The sequence below is a fragment of the Rhineura floridana genome, chromosome 4 (assembly GCF_030035675.1).
Source record: "Rhineura floridana isolate rRhiFlo1 chromosome 4, rRhiFlo1.hap2, whole genome shotgun sequence".
Taxonomy (NCBI): domain Eukaryota; kingdom Metazoa; phylum Chordata; class Lepidosauria; order Squamata; family Rhineuridae; genus Rhineura; species Rhineura floridana.
Window position 1 is genome coordinate 16,489,734 of NC_084483.1, and position 12,085 is coordinate 16,501,818.

Genomic DNA, 12,085 nt, shown 5'->3' on the forward strand with positions numbered 1-12,085 from the left:
GACTAGCTGCACAATGAGAGCTGCTGTTTGGACATGGCAAGGTCTATGGCAAGGATGGGGAAATGGTGGCCCTCCAGATGTTGTTGAACTCATAACTCCCATCAGCTCTGGACAGCATGGCCAATGGTCAGGGGTGAAGGGAGTCAAGGGCCACAGGTTTCCCATCCCTGGTCTAAATCTGTGAGCTTTGTGCTGATGCTGGCATTTCCTGAGTGGCTGAAAAATGAAACTTCTCTAAGGTCAAATTATATTACCATTTATGTTAGCACTTCAAGAGTCAGTGAGATCATGCAGGGATGAGTGTTTGCATTTATGCTCAGTATGTAAAATGTGCTGTTTTAAAGAACTGCTTATATACAATCTGAGACAATATTTTCAGGAGTCGAATTTTCATCAAGTTAAGGAAGGACATGATATCCTTTGCCCATGGTCAATGTGGTCTATGATCGTCATAGTAAAAAATGGAGAGGGAGGAGTGTGCCACAATCATGGCCATTTCATTAGCTTTCACTTAATTTCTAAAATGAAGTTAACTACATCTACAGCCTCCAAGAGGTCTTCTGTATCTTTAAAAGTTGTGCAGGGGGAAGGGAGAATTCCACCTTGTGGTTTTTCCCATTACAGTGTTGCAAGAACACCTGCACTTGGCTGACTTTCTCTTCTGCTAAAGATACAGGATCAGTCTCAGGCCCTGAACCTGGCAACCCTATTGTGTACACAATGGAACCGTCCCTTCCCTCTCATACCACCTGCAGTCCCCTGTGCTCCCTCAAAATCTGCTCCAGACTTTGGGGGGATCCTCTAGAACAGATTTGCCAGGGGATAGAGGAAGAAGAGGGAGGACAAGTCCCATTGCATCAGCAGAAATCCACTCGTGCAGCATTGGACACAGCCCAACTTTCTTGTTTTTTTTGGAAAGACACATTCCCTCATTTCTAAGTTGGTTTTGACAAAGCCATGAAACAAGATATACTCAAGAGATCTCATCAACATCTCTATAATACAGGTATGGGGAACCTTTGGCCTTCCAGATGTTGCTGAACTACAACTCCCATCAGCCCCAGAAAACATGGCTGATGGTCAGGGATGGTGGGAGTTGTAGTTCAGCAACATCTGAAGGGCTAATGTGTAATGGCCCAGCCCCATTATTGGCTTGAAAAAGGCATAAAATGTGCTGAAATCATTTACATTTGCTTATATTTGCTTAAAGGACTTAATTTATAGCTTAGTATTGCATAAGTGGCAAAGAAGAAAAATGTTCTCTTTTGAAAATTGGCTTCGCCCTCCCTTCTGAACAAAGTAGTGCTTTGTATGAGAATGTTGACGGACAGGATAAGATGTCTAGGCAGTTAGCCAATACTCTAGCTGTTTAAGAGGAAGTTCCTTATATGGTATGGTTAACACCACAACATTCAACTAGTTGTTGACAAAAGGATTGGTTAGTCTCACTTGCCACCTCTAGGAGAAGGCAGAAAGAGATGGCATGGAGGAGGTGGCTAGTGCTGCTTCTAGCAGGCAGCATAACTGATAATGAGCCATGGGAACACGCCTTCTCTTTGATAAGAAAATATATAAAAGGCCAGATTTTATAGCACTCATTCCCCTCAGCTTTACTGGAGTTGGGGGTTGAAGAAAGCAGGAGAACCATCCATCTATTCCATTTATGACATGTGATGGGTGATGTATCATGATGTATTTCCATGTACTTTGTAACTTTGGCTCTGTAATATGACTTAGAGTTTAAGTCAGTCCTTTATCTATCGTAACCTGTTTTAACCAAGATGTGCTTTCAAAGTCTTATACTTTGATGTTAAATGGATATCCAGCAACTTCTTTTGTTCTGATATGTATTGCTATTTTTCCGTTTCTGTAATGATGGCTAAGGCCACTTAAAATGTATTTTATTAGTTGTGTGCAAGATAGGAATAAATGGCATATATTATAAAGACTGTTCTGCTGTCTGAAGTTTGACTCCCAAATAGAAAATTTCTGGTACCTCCCAAGACTCAAGAATTCTTGAGTGGGGTCTCTTCTATCCTCTGCCTGCACTGGAGGACTACTGTCGATAACCTGTGAGCTTAGGTGAACTAATGTTCAATATATAAGGACTCTATGTAGATACAGAGAAAGGGAGAAAGCAAGAACTCTCAACCCTGTGCATTCACTGGCAAGGGGTCTGACCGTGTCCGGTGTCAAGATGGCACCCAGAGGGACAGCGGCAATAGCTGCAGCAAATCAAATTTTCTAAAAATTGGTCAAAAGTGTTGACAGAACTTTAGAACCAACAGAAAAAACTTGAGAGAACCCAACCAGAGTGTGTCGGGAAGCAGGGAGAGTAGATATAGATACCCCTATACCTCATGGCACAATAAATCTTGAGAAGACACACTTTAATCATGGCACAGCTGTTTGCTGAGAGAGAAAGCTGTCTGGCTGCTTTTCAAGAAGTGAGTGGAAGAGAACCTGTAGACAGAGAATTCATGGTCTTTGAGATGACAAACAATAAATGGATGACAGGATATAGATCTACTACCATAAGATATGTGGCAGATGCAGATGAAGCCCCAGGATGTATGGATGCCCATGATCATGAATTTGTGAGATCAGATTAGAGCCAGGGAGACAAGAGTAGCACCTTTTTTCGGAGTCATACCAGTGCATCTGGCTAGAGGTACAAAGTATGGCCCGGTGGCTGTCAGAGTAACAGGTCCCTGGATGGATGAGGATAGATACTACACCCCATTAATACCTGAAGAAATGTTAGCAGTAACAAACAAGGATGAGTTGGCACGAGATTATGAGGTCCTACGAAGACAATACCTATCGCTACGGTGATATAGCATATTTAGGGAAATGTTGAAAGGAGAAGCTGTGATGTTAGTGGTGAAGGCAATCATACCTGATGACTGCACGACAACACATGTACTAGAGAAAGTGGCTGAAGAAGGACAAGAGGATACACAAAGGATGCATAGAGATTCTGAACCCTTGCTGAAGCAAGAAGAAGCAGCAGCTCAGAGGAGCTCCAATGAAGAATATGTGCAAGAGTGTCATCAGATGAAAGGCTTAGTAAAAGTATCACCATATTATCCCATATTTTGTGAGCGAAGAGCCACTTGGGAAGCAAGAGGATGAGCAGTAAGTGCCACTACCCCTAAAGAGAAAGAAGAAAAGAACATCACCAAGCCACTATGCCACCATCTGCAGCAGAACCAAGCCTGCCAACCAAGACCACTGAAACAAAAGTGTGCCCACATAAAGAGAGTGAAGAACAAGATATGAAAGACCACAAAGATGAACAATGTGCTTGAAGGAAGTCCAAGGACTGACCTAACATGATACAAAGACCCATTACCACATTCTACACGGTCCTTTCCAAATGAATATTCATAAGTGAATGAAAAGGCACAAGGATGCCCAACCACAACCATAAGCAACAAGTGTCTAAGGACCACATCAATAAATAAGCAACTGAAATTAGCCATATCAATTAAGCCAAGATTAAAAGTGATATAATTTTCAAGGGTATATAAGAGATCATATGAGAAGCACCAGTACCCTGCACAGCCAATAGTGAAAGCCTAAAGAAATATAAGAGCCATAAAGAATCCTGCAACACCAACAATGGTGAGTAAACCCTTGTGTTAGGCAGATATTAATATAAGAGTTGATATATTTTAATTGGTTGTAATAGTTCTCTCATTTGATAACATCCATCACTTCTTGGATTTTTGACTGTATGCCCACCAGGTCTCTAGTGGCTGGCACCAAGTCTTCTCACCTATTTCATTGAGGTGTAATTTCTGAATCTCCCTGGTGGAGTCAGAGATTTCAGCTTGCTGTGGCATTCCTATGCACAAGGAGTGACATGGAAAAGCTATGGGGTTAACACAAATTCTTGCTGTGCTGTCCATCACTGGGGTTCTAAAGCAATGCATCTAAAGTCAGGGAGTGTCAAGGACATAGGGAGCATAAAAGAAAGAATTTCCTCTATAAATGTATGCATTTATAAATTAATATCAAGTTTAAGAGGTAAAAGCAATCCCATATCCTGTCAGCACATACAGCAGAGCCAACTCTATAAAACAGGTTGCAGAGGTCTAATCTAAAAGAAACAGAGCCTCCTTTAGTGCCTTGAAGAGAACCACTGAAGTGTTCAAGGACAAGTGGTCCAAGACCAGCCATGTGTGAAAGATATGATACCTACTCTTATCAAGCATGATGGAAGCAGTATGATTCTGATAGAGCAACTAGGCAAGCCACTAATATATAAATTGAGCCTCCAGTCCTGAAGAAGCCAGTAGAGAGAATCCATTGAAGATGTGTGATAATCCAGGAGTAGCATCAGCTCTCCCCCACCACTTGACTTTGCTGTTTGCTGATTGCAGAAAGAATCCAGATGGCAGCAAATGAGGTACAAATAGAGATGTATTAGCTTCATGGTGAGAAAATTTTAGAGACCATACAGCAAAAAGTTATATAAATACAGTATATATCCTAATATAATTCTGCACAGGGATAGCCTGACCACTGTTGTCCATGCACTAGTAACCTTCAGGCTGGATTACTATAATGCATTCTATGTGAGGCTGCCCTTGAGGTTGGTGTGCAGCTGGTACAAAATGAGGCAGCGCAACTGCTCACTGGGGCAGGGTATCACCAACATGTCACGCCACTGCTGAAAGAATTGCAATGGCTGCTTATTAGCAACCGGGCTAGGGTTGCCAAGTGTCTGGTTTTCACCCAGAGACTCCAGTTTTGGGGAGTCCTCTCCGGGTCTCAATCTCCGGACTCTTAGCTTTCTTTTTTTTAAAAAAAACCTAAGTTTCTAGGTGGTCTGCTTCAAAAAATATAAACCAAAATGTCAGCCACCACCACCACAACTTCTGTTAGTACCGGCTCTTCTAATCCCTGCCCTTTCAGGTTTTTAGCCAACAAGTGAAGGCAGGGATGTGATTGACAAGATTTGTTGACCCCCAGGTAATAGCTAAACACCATTTCAAGTTCTAAGAACAGTTTCCTTTTCCTGCTTGTCTCACATCAGGAATTCAGTAAATATATAGCTTTTCGCAGCATAGAGAGTACTTCATATAGGATTGGGACTTGCTTCTGAATAAAGATGCATAGGATTGCACTACAACAGATCACAGCAGGAACTTGGTAGGTATAAAAGTGTACATGCAGGTTTTTTAATTACTTGCAAAAATGGCATATTATAATTTTTATCATTCAAATAATTTTTGAATGGAAGTTTTAAAAAGTGAACATGCTACAGTGTTATACTTTTCTAATTAAGGAGTCAAACATGTTTAAATTTTACTGGACTATTGAAAAGGGCAGTTTATCTTTCTTATTCATAACCTGTCTTGAAAACCTTCCCAATATAAAGCTTTTCTGGGAGTAAAGCTGCAATGCTAATTCCACATACCAGGTAACCCCATTAAATTCAGTAGGACACTTTTGAGTAGACATAGTTAGGATTGTGCTGAAAATCAAAGGGACTTTTGAGTGAACATAGAAAAGGATTGTATTGTAAATCTTTCTCTCCCCATCCGATCCCTTTTTTTTTAAGCAGTTAGGCAGGGCTTACATAGGTGTCACTGATTTTATTTGGCAGGAAACCAACAGTTTAAAAAAATGTTCTGCAGTGGTGAACTGGTTTTGACAATGAACTATTATATGGGGTATATATGTATTTTTACATCTCCAGTGTGTGTGTATGTGGGATATTTCCAACAACCCTATGAGGTAGAGTCACAAGGCAGCTCACAACAAGAAATAAAGGCATTTAAAATTCAATAACCATAAAACCAATATAAAACAGTTGCAAAACAACTTTAAGTGGCATGATTCTGAATTTTGGATTAGGTGAATGAAGTTCATTATCACTAAATTGCAGTCCTGTGTATATTTCCCTGTCTGAGTAAGCCCCATTACATTGGGACTTGTTTCTGAGTAAACTTACATAGGATTGCACTATAAATATCTTTACAGGTTGTGTAAATAATAAACATCTTTGACATTCATGCTTATATAAATATTTCTTCATACTACATCTTGACATGCATCTGATTTCACACGATGGCTGTAAATTATTATTTACAAATTATTTCCTCTGAATTTTAAGTGTGCCCTTCTTCCTTGGGGTGGTCATAGTCCCCCTCTGTTGTTTTCATCCTGAGGGGCAGGTTAGGCTGAGGGATGGTGCGTACCCCATGGCCATCCAGTAAACTTTGTAGCTTATTTCCATTTAAAATTTAATTAAAATGATTTATATGCAGGCCAAGTTTATGAAGTAATGCAGATCCACATAATACATTTAAAGCACATCCAACTTGCATTTAAAGTGCATGACCTCCCACAAAGAATCCTGGGAAGTGTAGTTTCCCCCTCACAGTTATAGTTCCCACCACCTTTAACAAACCACAGTTCCCAGGATTCTGTGGTGGGATTCATATGTTTCAAATGTATGTTGGATGTGCTTTAAAGGCATGGTGTGGATCTGCCCTAGTATGCTATGTATTCATTAATGAATTGAAAAGAACATTTTTTTAAAAAATACTTTTTTAAACAGGGGAAGGGCTGTAGCTCAGTGGTAGGGCATATGTTTTACATGCAAAGGTCCAAAATTCAATATTTGGAAGAGGCTATTGCCTGGAATCCTGGAAAGCCAATGCTAGTCCATGTCAGCAGTACTGAGCTAGATGGCTAGTACCAAATGGCTTGACTCAGTATAAAAGAGGAAAGAGACCCAAAGGCCATAGTGGTTCCAAAATTTATGTATTTTATTTACAACATTTATATACTTCAAGGTGGTTTGCAGAAGGAATTAAAACAATAAAATTATTGGCAAAAACAGTTCAAGACAAGTATTTTAAAACATTCAAAATAATAAAACCAACAATGAGTTAAAAACAAATAAAATACACAATAGCTTCTACATGCCTGGGTAAACTTGCCTAAACAAAAATGTTTTTAGCAGGTGCCAAAATGAGTACAATGAAGGCGCATGCCTAATGTAAATAGGCAGGGAGTTCCAAAGCGCAGGTATTGCCACACTAAGAGAGATTTGAATTGTATTGTAATTGTTTTTAGATCTCCCATTCTCTGTACTTTGTGGTTCGTTTTATTGGATTTTATTGTTTTTTGTATTAATCTGTTGTTCACCGCCCAGAGAGCTATGCTAGTCAGGCGGTATATAAATTTAAAAAAATAAATAAATAATAAATAAAGGATTGATTTCTTACAAGAGCACAACAAGAACTATGTGGCACCCATAACATGGAAAGCATACCTTGAACTTGGCTTGGTAGCCAGTCAGCAACCAGTGCACATTTCAGTATTATGTACTGATATGGTCTCATTTATGTCAGCAATTGTGCCACAACATTCTGCACTAACTGCAGCCCCCGGGTATGGTTGTGCTGCATGGGGATTTCTGTGACCTTGACTGACTGGCTGCCAGGGTTTTGTTAAGTTTTGGTTAGGAACCCTGACTGGTTTTGGGATGCTGAGTTTTCTGTCTTACTCATAGGAATCTTGTTGTGGTTGGTATGGTATTGCATTTTGGAAATCATCACTGTCTTTTTCTTTTTCTTTTTGCATTTCATTTACCTCTGACCTTACTCCCTTACATCCATAGAAGCAACAATAGTAGTTCCATGCAATCAGTTCAATCCCCTTAAACCCACTGATGATGCACCTTGTTATTTGCATGATGGTTTGTTTCTTGCCCAATAGTGGTAAAAGAGAATTAACATACCGGGAAGTGTGGCTTCAATTGCTGCTGTTCCCAATCTACTGCCTGTGAAGGTAGACCAAATTATTTGTGTCTCTCTGTCAGTTATTACTGTCTTGTGTCTCTCTGTCAGTTATCACTCACTGGAATTAGGCTGGTTGTCAAAGTTAGTTTATAGCAGCCCACAGAGTAGGCAGGAAAGAGTAGAGAATCTTCTTAACTCTTACTCATTTCTCAAACTTCTCTCTGCAATGAAGGGTCAAGTCTGTAAAGTTGTTTGCAGCTGCCATGTTAAAAGGCAAGCAGGACATTCCAGGCAGGGGGTTGCCAACCCTGCTTTGATATTGATGTCGTTGCAGAGGAGCCCTAGTCAAGCCTTACAATCCTAACAATATCTACTCAGAAGTAAGTCTTGTTGAGTTCTATGGGGCTTAGTCCCTTAATAAGTGTGTTTAGAATTGCAGCCTTCAGGGGCATCCATCTTTACTCCTGAGTGGTCCCATCTAACATCACCACAACACTAGGCTCCCTTCTTCCTACAATGGCTTTCTGGTGACTGGCTGGGCCTGAGGGTACTTAAACCTTCTTGCCAGAAGCAAGTATAGGCTAAATTAAATGTTCCTTACCCAAGCTCTCTGAGAAGGAATGATCCTGTCACTTCAGCTGGACCTGGAAACACCCTCATTTAGCTAAGATTTAGATCTTAATTTCCAATCAGAGATTTTTTTTGTTTGAGTGGTATGCTCCAAGCAACAGATATTGATGCTTAATATATCATGCTTAATGACATCACTAGAGGAAGGCAATGGTAAACCATCTCTGAATACCGCTTACCATGAAAACCCTATTCACAGGGTCGCCATAAGTCAGGATCGACTTGAAGGCAGTCCATATATATCCAATGACATCACGAGGGCCCACTGTGATGTTCCTATATTAATGTATATATGGTAAGTGTTGGTTGTTTAGAAGATATATGGTAAGTAGTGAAAGAGGAGGGGGAGTGAATGGGCAGTAGAATGCTAGATGATTGGCTGAGTGTTTAAAATGGCTGAACGTATAAAAGGAAGAGTGAGAGTGGAATCAGGGGGGGAGAAGAGAACTGAGTGGGTTGCTTGGTGGGGTTTAGAGAGTTGCTTGACAGGAGAGTGTGGAGAAGGAGGGAGGTGGAGTTCGGATTAGTATTGAGTAAAACCATATGCTTATGTGCTTTAAGAAGAAATCTTGTTAATCTTGTTAGCTTTGTTATCTTTAATAAATACTTAATTTAGTTTACCAAAGGCCTGATCCTTGACTGGGGTTTCACAGACCAGAAGGGAGGGTAAGGTAATGACCAAGGCTGAAGGGGAACTGTAACAAATGGTGGCAGCGGTGAAGAGAATAACAATACCAGTATTCAGAGTCTCTGGGAATACTAGTATTAGGACGTGACTGGTGGTTGCCTAGCAGGGGGATCTGTTGAGATCTGTGCTAGAGCGGGGAGAGAAACAATAAAAAAGGACAGTCTGGACTGGTGGAGTCCCTGGTGGTGCCTAGTGACAGGCAGTAGCCACGCGCAGGTAGGAACCTGACAGGGAGAGCCAGGGAAGGACGCCTCACACGTGGTGGTAGAGGTGGGATACGAACAACAGAGAATCCAGATCCGAACAAAGGAGACTACGTCACAGGTGTTGGCTGTAGCAGTGAGATACGAATACTAGAGAATCCCTACCAGTGGTGTGGCAAACAGAAATAACAAAACAAGATTACTTGTGAGAGTGACTGGCAAAGAGTGTGTGGCAAAGAGTGAGTGAACTCAAACACCATGGCTGAATATATAAAAATGAAAAGAGAGGAGCTGGTGGAGAAGTGCGTAACATTCAATTTACCTCACGAGGGTAAAGGGGTAGATGAATTGAGGGTAGCACTTATAGGATTTGCAACTGCCCAGCAAAAACAACCTGTCAGAGAAGAGACCCCAGAAGGATATTTAAGCAATCCCGCTTATATAGAGTACTTGAGAGAGAAGTTGAGGATGGAAACTGAGAGAATGAGGATGGAGGCTGAGGAAAAAGACAAACAGCGGGTCTTTGAGGCTGAGGAAAAAGACAAACAGAGGGAGTTGGAAACTGAGAAGTTGAGAATGGGGTTTGAGGAGAGGGAGAAGCAACGAGCAGTGGATGCCGAATTACAAGTAGAAAAGTTAAAATTTGAAAGAGAGAAGTTTCATTCTGATGAAACAAGAAAGGACATAAGGTGGGGAGTGGGAAAATCACCCCCTTATGGAGCAAGGTGGAGGCAATACAAGTGTGGCCGATCCCCTTAACCAAAATACAAGTAAGGGCATTTCTGGGTGTGGCTGGATTTTATAGGAAGTTTGTGAGAAATTTTGGGGAAATAGCAACCCCCTTGCATGAATTAACAAAGAAGAAGTGTTCTGAGCATGTGGTATGGACGGATGAATGTCAGAAGGCTTTTGATCTACTGAAGCAAGTCTTGTGCCAAGGACCCATATTAATAGCACCAGACTATGAGAAACCATTCATCGTGGCTACAGATGCGTCGGACCTGGCGCTGGGAGTCGTCTTGCTGCAGGAGACAGAAGGCACCAGACATCCAGTGGCGTACCTGAGTCGTAAGCTGACGCCGAGGGAGAAAAACTATTCGTCAGTCCAGAAGGAGTGCCTAGCGGTCGTGTGGGGACTGAACAAGTTGCGCCCATACGTGTGGGGACGAAGATTCACAGTGACTACGGATCATCGGGCCTTGTTATGGTTGCAGACTATGAAAAACCATAACACTATGCTGCAGAGGTGGTCCTGGGCCCTACAGGACTATCAAGTGGACTTCCAGTTCATCAAAGGCAAGGACAATGTACTGGACTTTCCAGGCAAGTGGCTGGGACTGCAGTGACGTGACCAGACGGAGGAACAAAGAAAGACATTTTCCGCATAGAGACTTTTATTTGTTAACGTGACGTATAAATCCTGGAACAGGAATAATACTCTGACGTTGTTTTAAGGGGGGGGGAAATGTGATGTTCCTATATTAATGTATATATGGTAAGTGCTGGTTGTTTAGAAGATATATGGTAAGTAGTGAAAGAGGAGGGGGAGTGAATGGGCAGTAGAATGCTAGATGATTGGCTGAGTGTTTAAAATGGCTGAACGTATAAAAGGAAGAGTGAGAGTGGAATCAGGGGGGGAGAAGAGAACTGAGTGGGTTGCTTGGTGGGGTTTAGAGAGTTGTTTGACAGGAGAGAGTGGAGAAGGAGGGAGGTGGAGTTCGGATTAGTATTGAGTAAAACCATATGCTTATGTGCTTTAAGAAGAAATCTTGTTAATCTTGTTAGCTTTGTTATCTTTAATAAATACTTAATTTAGTTTACCAAAGGCCTGATCCTTGACTGGGGTTTCACAGACCAGAAGGGAGGGTAAGGTAATGACCAAGGCTGAAGGGAACTGTAACAAATGGTGGCAGTGGTGAAGAGAATAACAATACCAGTATTCAGAGTCTCTGGGAATACTAGTATTAGGATGTGACTGGTGGTTGCCTAGCAGGGGGATCTGTTGAGATCTGTGCTAGAGCGGGGAGAGAAACAATAAAAAAGGACAGTCCGGACTGGTGGAGTCCCTGGTGGTGCCTAGTGACAGGCAGTAGCCACGCGCAGGTAGGAACCTGACAGGGAGAGCCAGGGAAGGACGCCTCACACCCACCCCTTATGACATCACTAGGGCCCACCTCCTGTGGCATTACTAGGACCTGCCCCTGAAATCTCAGGGTTTGGGATGCTTCTGACCTGGCAACCCTATACAGGCTACATTCAAGGTTCTGGTTTTGGTGTACAAAGTCCTATACAGTTTGGGACCAGGATACTTGAAAGATTGTCTTGCCCCTTATATACCCTGTTGATCACTGCGCTCTGTAGGTGAGGGCCTCCTGCAGATACCATCTTATCAAGAGGTCTGTTCTGCACAACATAGGAAATGGACCTTTAGTGTAGTGGCACCTACCCGTTGGAATTCCCTCCCCTTAAATATTAGACAGGAGCCATCTCTGTTATCTTTTCGGTGCCTTTCAAGCCTTCTAAGTAGAGACTTTATCTCAGTCTGTGTCTGTGTTGGGATTGTTTTTAAAGATGTTTTGTTTTAATATATTTTAAAGTCTGTTTTTATGATGCTTTAGAATGTTTTTAGTGTTTTTGTTTGCCTACCTGGGCTCCTACTGGGCGGAAGGGCGGAATATAAAATAAATAAATAAATAGATGAATAATTCAAGATTCATATTGGTACATGCAGTTCCCATGTAAAAGTTGTGGCTGTAAAGTAAGTTCCCCCTATATATGAAAATAGGATGGAGGATGGCTCA